At 27.7% G+C, this 9,620-nt stretch overlaps 1 long non-coding RNA gene across 8 annotated transcripts in view; it reads left to right on the top strand.

Moving 5' to 3' along the window:
- Positions 1-3,739: 3,739 nt before the first annotated feature.
- Positions 3,740-9,620, top strand: part of LOC141529662 (uncharacterized) — a 28,851-nt gene continuing 22,970 nt past the window's right edge. For 2 of the 8 annotated variants that reach the window (XR_012479632.1, XR_012479639.1), the window contains exon 1: positions 4,834-5,167. This is a non-coding gene — a long non-coding RNA (uncharacterized LOC141529662). Of the gene's footprint in view, positions 4,568-4,590; positions 4,813-4,833; positions 5,168-5,429; positions 5,559-6,677; positions 7,221-9,620 lie in introns of those variants that run through there. The other 6 variants (XR_012479638.1, XR_012479633.1, XR_012479634.1 and 3 more) reach the window with 6 other exon arrangements.

Raw genomic sequence — 9,620 nt, 5'->3', positions numbered from 1 at the left:
GTATTAAAATCCGCTTCTAAAACTTTGCTCCTCTTTCGTCTAGCCTAAATCTGTACGCGGAGACTTTTGCTAAAAATTATCTGAAATTTCATGAAACATTTGTAAATATTTCACATTATCCTGTACTTGTGATTTTTATTCTATAGTTTTGTCGTTGATGTCAGATTGTATTGTTCAAGCCCACGTGTTTTGATGCCAACCTCACTTTTATTTTGACATTTTATGCTTAAAATATAGTATAGTATTTAAGCGCTTGAACTTGCTCGCGATCGTCATTTCGCTTGTGATTATTAATTTAAATTTGCTCTATTTTTAAGTTTAATTGTTGGCCCCAACTTCCAGGCCCTGCCTATGTTTCATTAATGAAATATGAAATTCGATAGGGGATATTAATTTGCATGCACAAAAAAAAATTTACTTGAGTTAAGAAAATATTTTTCTTCCTAATTATTTTCTTGAGCGAAAAAAAAATTTTTATTTGACATAAGAAATTTCACTTATTCCAACAAAATTAATTCTCTTGCTTTAAAAAATACGCATCTTGATCCAAGAAAATTTATTCAAGTCAAGGAAATCTTCTTGTTTTGAGAAAATTCAGCCTGATAATTAAAAAAATTTAATTCTTGACAAAAGTAAATTTTTTGTATTGAGAAAATTTCTCTCTTGCTCCAAAAAATTAAATATCTCGATAGAAGTAAATTTTCATTAGTATTTGTATTGATTAACATGTCAAATGAGAAGATAAAATAATATTGATTCATTTTTTGTATTCAGTATGTATAATTGCATCCTAAAATAATATAAAATGGGTACCAAATATTCGAGAGAAAAATTTTCTCAAGGTGAGAAAATTTTTTTCCTCAGCTGAAGTTGGTGGCACTGCTTCCCTATAGTAGCTAAAAATCTTGATCAAATATAAAAATTTACTGTATCAAGTATTTATGATAATTTGAATTAAGAAAAAATTACTTCCACCAAGAATAGAATTTCAAAAAAATTTTTACTTCGACCAACACAACTTCGGTCTTCCTTCAAGCACCCGAAAATTTTCTCGAGCTGTGAATTTTGTTTTGCAGTCAACAAATTTTTCTTTCTGTGTGTAGTTTGCCGCCAAACTGCATCATTAGATAGATGACAGCTTGCTGCCAAAGGGTTATTAAGATATACATTAATTTGCACCGTAGATAGTACGCGGTAGAAAATTTTAACGATTTTACTATCGTAAGTTCTATTAAATGAAATAGTAACGGTGGACTACACTTGTCATTTAACAATTCTTACCATCAACTACTGTAAATTTCATTCAACAAAAAATATTAGCAAGAGACTCAAAAAGCCCATTACTATATATCTAATTATATAAGATGTATTAGTGAAAACTTTACTGATTTCCTTCAGAACTGACTCGGAGTCTAGCGCTGCACCCGGCCAACACTCACACTAATTGAAAAATATACCGATTCAACTAACCTAAAATTTGTTACTTCTATTGGAATGATAGAGACAGCACAGGAAATTTTCAAAATGAATACAAGAATAATGATATTTTTATTCTCTTATTATTTACGATAGTAATATCGTATTTTTACACGCTTTCTGTTAGCTTCATCTATTTCTAATTCAATACAACAATTATTTGGTAAAGTTATGATAATAAGTTGTAAAATTTCGTAAATCAATAATAAATTTCTTTCTAAAATATTTGACAATTATTAATAATGAAAGTATAGTTCAGCTTTATAATAGTTTTATCGTAAATTTTCTCAGAAATTTTTTTCCGTGCAGCATGTTGAAAATTAGAAATTTAGGAAAACGGGCACCACCACATAAATAGTCAGGACAGTTTCCTAGGACCTCAAAACGTCAAGATCTGATGAAAACTTGATTTCCGAAAACGGTAAAACCACTAACTTCTCAAATTTAAAAAAGTTTGGAAAATCCAAAAGTGCACGACTCATAATACTCATTTAATTATGAAATATAAAAAAAAAAAATAACGAAAAGAAAACACATGAATCGTGCAAAATATTAAGAAAAAAAAAATTTTTAAAATAACAGCTGTACTAGGAAAGTGATACACAGGCGCCCCTGGTGGAATAAAATGTACATAATATCCATAGATATAGATATATCACCATCCATGTTAATTTTACATGGATATATATATATATAGATATACAGTCTTGTAGTTTTCGTTTTTTATTAATTGCAATTAAACAACACTGAATTAATTAATCATACGCATTCAGTGACCTACAATCGTCGATTAGAATTTTTTAAAAACAAATTTAACTCAAATAATGGAATTTTTCACAAGTTACAGTGTTTCCGGGGTTTCATACATGACGGACAGGAAAATTTTTTGACCTATTTTGATGTTTTTTTCCGTTTCATTTACAAATATATAGATAGATACTCCAACCAAAGACCAATGGATTTTAGTTTTTTGTTAATTATAAATAAACAATACCGAATTAAACATCCATATTCAATCGACAACCACACGTTGTTATTCTGAAACTCTAAAAAAAATAATTCTGATAATTAACAATTGTTAATAATGTGTTGAAATTATTTTTTATGTTATTCATCATCCTGATGTGGGAATACTAATTTTTGAGCATATAATGGGAGTATGAATATATTAGAGGCATTTAATTTTGAGAAAATTCCGTGAACTCGACGTGTTGAGAGTAGAGCACTACCTCAAATTTGTTCACGTTGGGAAACGTTTGATAAATTTTGTTTCAAAAAGTATTTCAGACATAGATGACTTTTAATTTATTGTCGAATCATCAAATATAATATGTTCATCATACATTACATGGAAAAGAGATCCAATAAGTGAATAAAACGTTGCAGAATTAATAGTTGATTGTAAATAATTAATAAACATTGGAGGTACACATTCCTAGAATTGTTAATGGATAATATAGTCTATAACACGTAGGTGAAAAAAAGTTTTTTTGAATTATTAATTTTTACAATATCTTGTAAAATATTTTACGGTGATATTTTCAATAAAATTTCAAACAATGTCACATAAATTATTTAAAATAATGAGTGATAGTAAAAAAAATTATCAAAATGTATAAATTTACACATAAAATCAATGTTTTCTTATAAGTCATAGTACAGTCACAGAAATATAATATTTTAAATAGTAATATATGCAATACTAATAATTTATTGATATTGTACACTAATAGAAGGGTTTATCAAATTTTAATAAATATTTTGTTGAGTGAATTTGTTTCGCTTGCAATGTCATATGATATCAAGATTGCTTATAAACAAAAATTATCTTAATCATCTTTATAAATTATTTGCATCAATTATGTTACATTATAATAACGTTTATCGTAAAATAACAAATTCTATCACAGCTCATACTTATCTTTTATATTTTCAAATATTAAAAACGTTAATTTATTTAGTGAATTGAATTATTATCATATATTCCAGCTATAAGGTTATAAAAAGTGTCAAAAGAAAATTGCTACTTTTGCTTTTATTTTAAATAAATATTTTTTAATAGTTAAAAACTATTCATTAACTATTAATAAATGTTTATTAACATTTAATAAATTGTACTCAACAAGTTACTTATTAACTGTTAATAAATATTCATTAAATCCTATAATGTGAAAAAAATAATTTATCAACAGTTAATAAAGCTTATTAAGTATAAACAAATCCTTCTATCAGTATAGTGAGAAAAATGATATCTTAAATATTATATAAATCGCTTCATGTCTTTGGTACTTAATCATTCAAGTCCAGTTCTGTTCATTATTAATTAAAATGGAAAAAAGTATATTTTTTATTCCGTTGATGTAAAATATAGTTTATTTATAAACAGTCACTTTTATATTAACTTGGATTTATACATTTTTACAAAATAACTATTTTACAGTCTAGTTATGAAAAACATAAGAAAAAGAACATAAGAAGTTTCATCAGGTATATAATTTTATAAAAGATCCCTCGGATGACCATAAAATGTCTAAAGTCTGCTAAATTTATGGCTAGAAAAGTGAAAGCTTTGTAACTCAAATAATGTATTGTATAGTATTGGTCCTATACTACAGGACGTCTAAAATTTTAGAGAATAACACTATTCTACACTACACTTATTCTTCAGCTATATACACATGTTCACTTTGGGCATCTTTGTGTTAGTAACAGTTACCGTCAGCAGTGATAATTTATGTTAATGGATGTTATATGAATTTACCAGAATTATTTACCTACACCAATTTCTCGAGCAGTCTGTGACATCTAGTCAAAAAGATCAGATCTCTGGTGTGTTGCTTTCGTTGTTCTATATTATTATTTACTTATGTTCAAAAATTTAATCATCTTTAAAAATTTGCAAATAAGTGCTCTATTAACAATTGATTTATCACTTTACATTTATCCCCACTCAAGCATCAGCGCCATCATCGTTTAAGTCTCAATTTTTTTAATTCAGAGTAATGGCGACGCCCAGTTTAACTTCATCCCCTAGACGCAGAAGCAGAGGTGCGCAAATATAATACTTACTAATGGTCATTGAAGTAATCAAGTGTGTACAAAGTTAAATTTTCAATTGTGTTGTTCATTGTTTAAACATGATATTCATGGTTATGTTAAAAAAGAAAAATTTTTATCGATCATTTAATTTAAATTTTCAAATCAACAAATCATAATTCTTCGAGCTAATTTTTTAAATTATGAGTTTGGCTCTTTAAATAAAAAAAATTAATGAATTTCGATGATAATTTAGTCATTTTTAAGTGTAGTGATAAGTGTTGATCTTTTGCAATCAAAGTAATTTTCGAATTCATGATTCTCTAATTTAGATAGCAAAAGTTATTTTTATGATTAAAAGTGTCTATATAAATATTTATGTTATTTAATGATATTAGATTTTTTTATAATTATCTTTTATTATCGATAGTGATACGCATTTTTTGCAAAAGCATTTAGATTTTAGATCAGAGGGTGGGGCAGACTCTTAATTAACGCCGATCGATTTGCGTCAAACTGAGACGCAGTGTATTACAACGTTCACTGAATACATATACATATAAGGCATTCAACATAGAGTCAATCACTTTATTATAGATTCGTTTAAATATCTAAAATTCTCAAATTTCCATGTCATCTACTCGAAATAATTAATGTGAGTTTTGTTTTAATTTTTCTCCATAGCTTAGAAAATTTCTATCATTTTGTGTATGGTTTACATTGGCGAAATTTTTGGGTTAGAAAATAGAATAATAAATAGTTTTAACTATTGTCTTTGAAGATTTTGAAGATACTTATTGGAGAATGTATAACTATAAACAAAAATGTATATTCATAAATACTATACAGATTTATTATATCATTAGACTCAAATTTTATATCATAGCTAATTTTATAAATTAAGTAGATATATATCAAGTCGTGTGGGGTTAAAATAAGAATTTATCAAAAGTAAATCGCAGACACAGTGAAAGAAATTTTCTCTAAAAAATACTATTAAATTCACGGTAATCGTGGGAAAGATGGCATGACCTAATCATTTGTCGGTAAGTGAAATAATCTTTAACTTTTTTTCAACAAATTTTACTGCAGTCTACGGTAAATTAAAATTTACCCGATAAATTAAGTTTTCAGTAACTTTTATGAAGTCTACCATAAAGTAAATTGATTTTATCGTAATTTTTATTTTAAAAATCATAACAAATAAAACAGCCGTCTTATGTCCCACGACTACAGTGAATTTAACAATAATTTTTAAATAATATTAAATTGTCGCTTCGCTCGTGCGTTCAATTTCGCTATCGTGGGCAATCGACAACGTCGCACGAGTTGTACATACTATTTTTTATTACAAATGCGGCGATATATGTGAGCACAAAATCGGGGTCCAGGGGCGAAGTCCCGGTGTGTTCCAGGGGCGGAGCCCCTCCAGTCCCTAAAAACAACCAGAAAGTTAAAAAGAAAAAGAAACAAACATACATTAGATAATAAATGCAAAGTAATTAATATTAATTAACAAAAAATAAATTTACACATTGAAACAATCAATGCATAAAATTAAATGACATTAAATTTAATTGTGAAGTAAACTTGTCGCACACAAATAACAGTTTCATTTATGAAAAAACTCACGCGTAATTTTAAAATGGGCAAAAAACTCTTTTTCAACCGTAACAGTGAGCGCCAAGATACTATTTTTCCCGCATGAGTAATAAAAAATTTCTTTCCGTTCACATGTTTAAATTGGTTATGAAAAGGGTTGAAAAGTCGTGTCTAACTACTTGAAGACCTCAATAATTTTCTTGAAAACAATTGAAAACAATATCTATAGTCATATTTCTGTAAACTAGCGAGAAAATTTTAATTGAAAGATATTTTCTTTAAATTATAATTGAAAATTACGTACTCATACGTTATTCAAAATGGGAAAAATAAGAATGGAGAAAATAGAATAACTGAAAATTATAAAATAGAATTATAAATTATAAATTATAAATTATAAATTATAGAATAACTGAATAACTATAAAAAATTATTTTGAAAATGCTTGTAATTTAATGCAACACGATATTTCTATTTTAATACAGTATGATATAAATTGGTATTCATAAAGTATGATCGATTTAGAACAATTGATAGGACGTGATCAGTTATTTAATTTATTTACTTGAGTAGAAATGTTCGTAGACCTATATGAATGAATTGAAACAAATTTAATTATTTAATCTAGTCCAGTGTGAATAACTTTGCTTGAATTTAGATTAGTAATAAGATTCTTAAACCAAAATTTGGAAGAGAGCTGACCCTGAAAGTCATCCCTGAAACTATCCACTTATCGAAATTTTACGAGTTATGTTTGAAAAACACCTTATTGTTAACTTTGAATCGCCATATCTCTCAAACAAATTAACCGATTTTGATGGGGTCTGCGGAAAATTAAGTTTTTTTTTTTAAATTAAGAGCTGATTAGACTTTGGAATCAATCGATACAACAATTAAAATCTTTTGGTCTCTGGACTAATTTAAATTCACATGAAATCTAATGACAAGAGAACTCTTTCAAACGCCGTAAGCCGCGTTTCAATCGTTCAACTGATGACTTCACATAAATGCTTACACAAAACATAAAATTTTCTCATATTACTTTGTACCATAACTTCCTGATATATATAAATTTAATAATGATTTTCGTCCGAAAAGTTGATTGCGTAAGTATTCAAAACTTATTAAAATATAAAAATATTTTTTTTAATGTTCATAATTCTATGACAATTTATTTTAAACTTAATTTACGGGCGGTACACTTCCCTCACGCAAATTAAAGCCCGTCGACTTTTTGTAGTTGGTTTGTTGACTGAAAAAGCTAAATGTTTAATAACATAAATTGATGGACTTCTGCTAACACATGACGTCATATGTTCGTTCATGGACGACGTGATACGGTTCCCATTTTTTTTACTTTCGACTATACGAATACTATATCCATTCTCCAAGCTATGTCAAGGTTGTTATACAATAAAAAGAAAAGAATTGTGTATTAGTTTATCCAAAAGCCGATAAAAATTTTAACACATTAGAAACAATGGAACGATTTTATTGAACAATAAGATTTAAGCTTATTCCGATTTCGTGTTATTATTGAGAAGTTTATTTGGATACACTGATAGAAGGATTTCTTAGCATTTAAGAAGATTTCTTTGTATTTAAGAAATCATTTCTTAAACATAATTTCTTAGTAATATTCAAAAATATTTCTTGGTATTTAAGAAAAATTTCTTAGAATTTGTAATATTTCTTAGTATTTAAGAAATATTCCTTAAATACTAAAAAAAATTTTTTAAATACTAAGAAATGATGTTTAAGAAATGATTCCTTAAATACAAAAAAATCTTCTTAAATACTAAGAAATCCTTCCATCAGTGTATTTATTATCATCAACAATAAAAACCTTAAGTTTTAACTGTATCATTACTAAAAATTAAGACTAAAATCAAACGTAGCTCTGTGGGTATTTTAGTATAGTTTTAGTAAACTAGCTGTAAATACCCGCTTCGCTGGGTCATTTTGAGTGCAGTTATTTGTTAATATAATATAATAACTTTTGTAAAAAATCGACTTGAGTATGGGCTCGACATTTTGCCTTAAACAGTCCTTTGCCTCATACAGATTACACAATCGGGTCGTCTACGCATACCTTTTACTATGGGAATTTGTAAATTTTGTATCAGTTTTCTTATCGTCCGGTGTTACTATCCACACATAGTAAAATTCATTGGAAATTTTTTGCAGTGTACACTGAAAAAAAAGTTTTTTCCCACCTAGGAAATTTTTCCCTCCAGTAAAGAAACTAGTATATCTGTGTGGAGATTACCAAAGTTTTTTTCCTACACTAATAAGTATAGTGATTTTAAAAAAACTCGGTTTCTTCCTCAGCAAAATATCAAAATAAAAAAATGGCCGACTTAACCTCATTTGACACAGATGCATATGATGTGTTTATGATATGGTAGATCTTTTTTATTATAATATATAAATTAATAATTATTAATTTATATATCATATAATAATTAAATTTAAGAATGACACTAAAGTTGACAGACATTAAAAATTTTTTTTAGAATTTTATGGTAATCAAATTATTATAAATTTAAAATTTTATTAAAAAATTCCTCATGTGAAAATTAATAAAAATTACAAGTTAAAATTTTTAGTAACATTTTTTTGTAGCATTGTTGGCCGAGACGAAGCCGAGGTTGAGAAACATGTGATCTGAGGCTTTCTTATTTACTGGCCAAGGTCAGTATACTATTTTTCTATTCGACAGAGCCAGAAAGCGGCAACTTCGTTCAGTGCAGTGGCCCGAAAGTTGGCGCTTTCTGGCTGGAGGAAGGAAAAAATTTTTTTTTGCTCGACGGGCAGAAAGCGTCAACTTTCGGCCCGCTGCGCTAAATGAAGTTGCCACTTTCTGCCTTCGTCGAGCAAAAAAATAGCATACACTCCTCGGGAAGTAAATAAGAAAGCCTCAGATCACATGTTTGTTGACCTCGGCTTTGCCTCGGCCAACAATTACAGGTGATCTGAGACATTTCTTACTTTACTTCCCTCGGTGTGTAATATACTATTAAAACTGACAGCTGACAGCTAACTTCAGTATCATTTTTAAACAAATTAAATTAATTATAATTCTATTGAAAAAATGAAATGAAATTATTGAAAAATTGAATTTTTCATTAATTTCAACGACTTGATTTCTATTTTTATTTTATTGAATCGAATTTGTACAATGAATAACTCTTAAAAAGATCAATTAAAAAAGATAATTACCTCCAAAGATTTTTTTTAGAAAAAGGTACATCCCATTAGAGTAACTTTTTTCGTACCCAAGAAGAATTCATCTAAATCTTAATATCAATTGTAATAAAGTTCGGTAATTGTTCAATAAATAAAAAATTGATAAATACAACTTTCCAATGATGTAAACAAACACGCCAGGACTATAAAATTAGAGGGAAATCAGAGAATTGGCGGCGCCACCGCTGCTATTGCTATGGTAACGCAGCATTAGTTTTAGCTCTATAAAAAACTGAGGTATTATCAGGCGAAAAATA

This window comes from Cotesia typhae, unplaced genomic scaffold (assembly GCF_013202065.1).
Source record: "Cotesia typhae breed Kobodo isofemale line unplaced genomic scaffold, CoteBio_Ctyphae contig_48, whole genome shotgun sequence".
NCBI lineage: Eukaryota > Metazoa > Arthropoda > Insecta > Hymenoptera > Braconidae > Cotesia > Cotesia typhae.
The sequence above is the reverse complement of the archived record's forward strand: the minus strand, read 5'-3'. Positions and strand labels throughout refer to the sequence as shown.